The sequence below is a fragment of the Ranitomeya imitator genome, chromosome 3 (assembly GCF_032444005.1).
Source record: "Ranitomeya imitator isolate aRanImi1 chromosome 3, aRanImi1.pri, whole genome shotgun sequence".
NCBI lineage: Eukaryota > Metazoa > Chordata > Amphibia > Anura > Dendrobatidae > Ranitomeya > Ranitomeya imitator.
Window position 1 is genome coordinate 551,020,755 of NC_091284.1, and position 4,530 is coordinate 551,025,284.

Here is a 4,530-nt window from a genome sequence, read left to right on the forward strand (position 1 = left end):
AGATTTAGTTTAGAGTTGGAATTAGGGTTAGGCTGGGGATTAGGGTTAGGTTTGGAATTAGGGTTATGGTTATGGTTGGGATTAGGGTTAGGGGTGTATTGGGATTACGGTTGGGATTAGGGTTAGGTTTGTGGTTAGGGTTATGGTTAGGGTTAAGATTAGGGTTAGGTGTGTGTTGGAGTTAGGGTTTTGATTAGGGTTATGGTTAGGGATGGGATTAGAGTTAGGGGTGTGTTGGGGTTAGGGTTGTGATTAGGGTTATGTTAGGGTTGAGATTAGGGTTAGGGGTGTGTTGGGAATAGGGTTTTGATTAGGGTTATGGTTAGGGTTGGGATTAGGGTTAGGGGTGTGTTGGGGTTAGGGTTGTGATTAGGGTTATAGTTAGGGTTGGGATTAGGTGTATGTTGGGGTTACGGTTGTGATTAGGATTATGGATAGTGTTGGGATTAGGGTTAGGGGTGTGTTGGGCTTAGGGTTGGAGTTAGAATTGGGGGGTTTCCACTGTTTAGGTACATCAGGGGGTCTCCAAACCCCACATGGCGCCACCATTGATTCCAGCCAATTTTGTGTTCAAAATGTTAAATGGTGCTCCTTCTCTTCTGAGCTCTGCCGTGCGCCCAACTAGTGGTTTACCCCCATATAAGGGGCATCAGGGTACTCAGGACAAATTGGACAACAACTTTTGGGGCCCAGTTTCTCCTGTTACTCTTGGGAAAATAAAAATAAATGGGGGCTAAAAAAATCATTTTTGTGAAAAAAAATATTTTTTATTTTCACAGCTCTGCGTGTTAAACTTCTGGGAAGTAGCATAGTTCTTTGTGCTAGCCTTGTTCTACTCTTTTTTTTATTTTTTTCAAAAATTCACTAAACCCCCCCAAAATTTCTTGACTTCAACCAATACCGCCTGGTTCATCTTGATGCGCATTTTCTGTGTGATCTTGAACAGGTTCTGCAGATGAGCGTTTGCTGCGTCTTAATTTCTCCGGGTGTAAAAGAGCAGCCAATTATTCATATCTCAGGGGCTGATCAGGACAGGACCCCTCAGCTCTTGCAACCAATCAGCAAACTGTGGATTATATTCAGCAGATTTGTCTTTTTGCATGATTTATTTCCAGAGTTGCGATTGTCCCTTCGAACTGTAACAGTTTGGTATCAAAATTCAGCCCCCAGTCACGTAGCTCTTTCTGAACGCTCTCATCCTTGTGTATGTAGTTCATGAAGTTCCCAACTTGCCACTCCATCTGTTCTGGTGCTAAGCGGGTGTGAACGGCCAGGTCTTTCATGACGTTGAAGTCATTTCTCATTCTGTCAGTCAGACCTGTTGGGTTACAGAACTCTGGCACTAGTATGATGGCTCCATCTGTGGCTCCCGGCTTGGGCCTCCGGGGGATGTTCACGATTAGTGGCTGATTTATGTCTTCCACTTGTTCATTGTATTGGTTCTTATAGTAGTCTACAAAGCTGATCTCGCTTCCGTCTGCCTTCTTGAAGGTGGGCGCTGTAGTCATGTTCCAGGTGATCTCGTCTACACGGTAGGTTTTAGTGTTGGACCTCGTGAGGACGATCTGTCGGATAAGCTCCTTGCAGGAAGCATCCTGGAACCTCTAAGGGCCACACGAGGAGTAGAGGCTGCTCAAGATGTCGTGCAAAGTCTTGTTTCCGATGACTTTATGACTGACATCAATGCTCAATATGATGTTGGACTCGTACTGGAGGATGAAGGTGGAAAACCCCGGGCAGATGGCAAGTCAGTGGGCTCTGACTTTGGTGGCGTCGCTCGGGTTGTAGTAGTTGCATCCTATCTGCTTTATATCCATTATCTTCAGGAGTCTTCGGAAAAAGGATGTTCTAGAGATGGAAGCAGGTGGGCGAGGTCGGTGGGAGCTCGTTGGTCAGGGTGATTGTTATCCGCACGTTCTCTCCATTTCGAGTTTGGCTGAAAACCTCGGTGACCTTATTCAGTCTTTTTGGTAAAAACAACATGGTTCCATCAAATGCCCGCGCCTTACTGATGGTTTCTTTATGCTGGTACAGGAGGCCATACTGCAAACACTTGGACTCCATGGCAGGATTGAAGTCAACATGATATTGGTACAGGACCCACTGTGGTCGGGACACCAGCTTGATGTAGTTGGTCACAAGAGCAATCTTGGTTCCAGCGGCACCAGCTTTCGATTTTTGGAAGTGTTCGATAGTCTGCTGGGTGTTCACCCCAACGTCATGGAAGTCACACCTACGGCCAACTTATTCCCTGATAGACACTTCTGCAAATCCGGCAGACACCTGCAGAAACTTGGGTGATAGTCTCTCTGCTGCCGCTGCTGGCGGACCTCTCTGGCACCCTCTTCTGATGAGCAAAGGCTCTGGCGCTGGCTGCTGAGATATGACTGCTGGCCGGGGTCCTTGTGGCTGCTGTGACCATCCAGTACCTGGGTTCAAAGGCTTATGTGGGTGCCTATGACTTGATAGCAGGGCAGGCCTTGCATTCAATGCAACATTTTTTCAGGAAGCCCTCCTATACCTCTCGTGAAAGGGGTATTGTGATGAATTGTAATTGATGGCACAGCATGGCGAAGATGATGTCATAAAGGTTGCCTCGACCAATCAGCAATGGGCACAGTCTGCCGCGAATTCGCCTCGACCAATCAGTGATGGGCACAGTATCGATGTAGATGTCATAATGGTTGCCATGGCGACGATGATGTCATAAAGGTTGCCTCGACCAATCAGCGACGGGCACAGTCAGCCGCGAATTCTGGAATCATCTTTGTCCATATACTACGGGGACATGCATATTCTAGAATACCCGATGCGTTAGAATCGGGCCACAATCTAGTACCTTAATATATTTCCCAGTAAAATCCATTTTGGCTTCATTTTTGTATGTATGATTACAGCGATACCTCATTTATATCATTTTTTTATGGTTTGGTGCTTTTATACGATAAAAACTATTTTACAGAAAAAATAATTATTTTTGCATCGCTTTATTCTCAGGACTATAACTTTTTTATTTTTTTGCTGATGATGCTGTATGGCGGCTCTTTTTTTGCGGGACAATATGACGCTTTCAGCGGTACCATGGTTATTTATATCTGTCCTTTTGATCGCGTGTTATTCCACTTTTTGTTCGGCGGTATGATAATAAAGCGTTGTTTTTTGCCTCGTTTTTTTTTTTTTTTTCTTATGGTGTTTACTGAAGGGGTTAACTAGTGGGACAGTTTTATAGGTCGGGTCATTACGGACGCGGCGATACTAAATATGTGTACTTTTATTGGTTTTTTAAAATAAAACAAATTGGAGCTGAAGTAAATTTTTTGTGTAAAAAAGTTAAATGTTAATTTTTATTTAAACATTCCAAAAATTCCTATTAAACACCTGAAGGGTTAATAAACTTCTTGAATGTGGTTTTGAGCACCTTGAGGGGTGCAGTTTTTAGAATGGTGTCACACTTGGGCATTTTCTATCATATAGACCCCTCAAAATGACTTCAAATGAGACGTGGTCCCTAAAAAAAAATGGTGTTGTAAAAATGAGAAATTGCTGGTCAACTTTTAACCCTTATAACTCCCTAACAAAAAAAAAAATTGGTTCCAAAATTATGCTGATGTAAAGGAGACATGTGGGAAATGTTACTTATTAAGTATTTTGTGTGACATATCTCTGTGATTTAATTGCATAAAAATTCAAAGTTTGAAAATTGCGAAATTTTCAAAATTTTCGCCAAATTTCTGTTTTTTTCACAAATAAACGCAGGTACTATCAAAGAAATTTTACCACTATCATGAAGTACAATATGTCACGAGAAAACAATGTCAGAATCACCAGGATCCGTTGAAGCGTTTCGGAGTTATAACCTCATAAAGGGACAGTGGTCAGAATTGTAAAAATTGGCCTGGTCATTAACGTGCAAACCACCCTTGGGGGTAAAGGGGTTAAGCCCTTTGTGCCCTGAAGGTGACTTGGAATATGTGGATTTGCAGTGTATGTTACGTTACACACGTGTATATAATATGTCATTACTTTCTTGGATTTGTGTTATAATAAAAACTTATATTGAAGTGTCAAATGAAAGGTTGGATTTCAGAAGAAATGCATATAATTGAGAGGATGTTCAAGCTGAGCAATAAAATGTAGCAAAATTATAAAAAAAAGGTCCACAAATAAGTGATGACAATGGACCGAATCCATTTCTCACCGGCTATAAGGATGTTGATTTAAATGCCACATCACTTTCATTTCCCACTTAAATGTTAAATGTGGATTTATATAGTTTCGAATTTTCAAATTTAAAATCCATTTTATTATTACAATAATGCAACTTGGCAGGCTTATAATTCTGTTAGAAGCCTTAAAAATTGTATGTCTCAGTTTGTGTAAAACACACACACACAAAAAACAAAGGTCAAAACTTTTAAAATGTCACTTCTTCTGCAGTTTTGCATAGAAAATGCATTGAGTCAGTAGGAGGGCTACTTGGCCATAGAAACAGGCTGTAAGAAAAGAATGTAATCCTGCTGGTGTGGTTTC

General features: G+C 41.8%; 1 pseudogene; it reads right to left on the bottom strand.

Annotated features, from left to right (window-relative positions):
• Positions 1-853: 853 nt before the first annotated feature.
• LOC138671683 (piwi-like protein 1 pseudogene) lies at positions 854-2,866 on the bottom strand (annotated as a pseudogene).
• Positions 2,867-4,530: the final 1,664 nt, after the last annotated feature.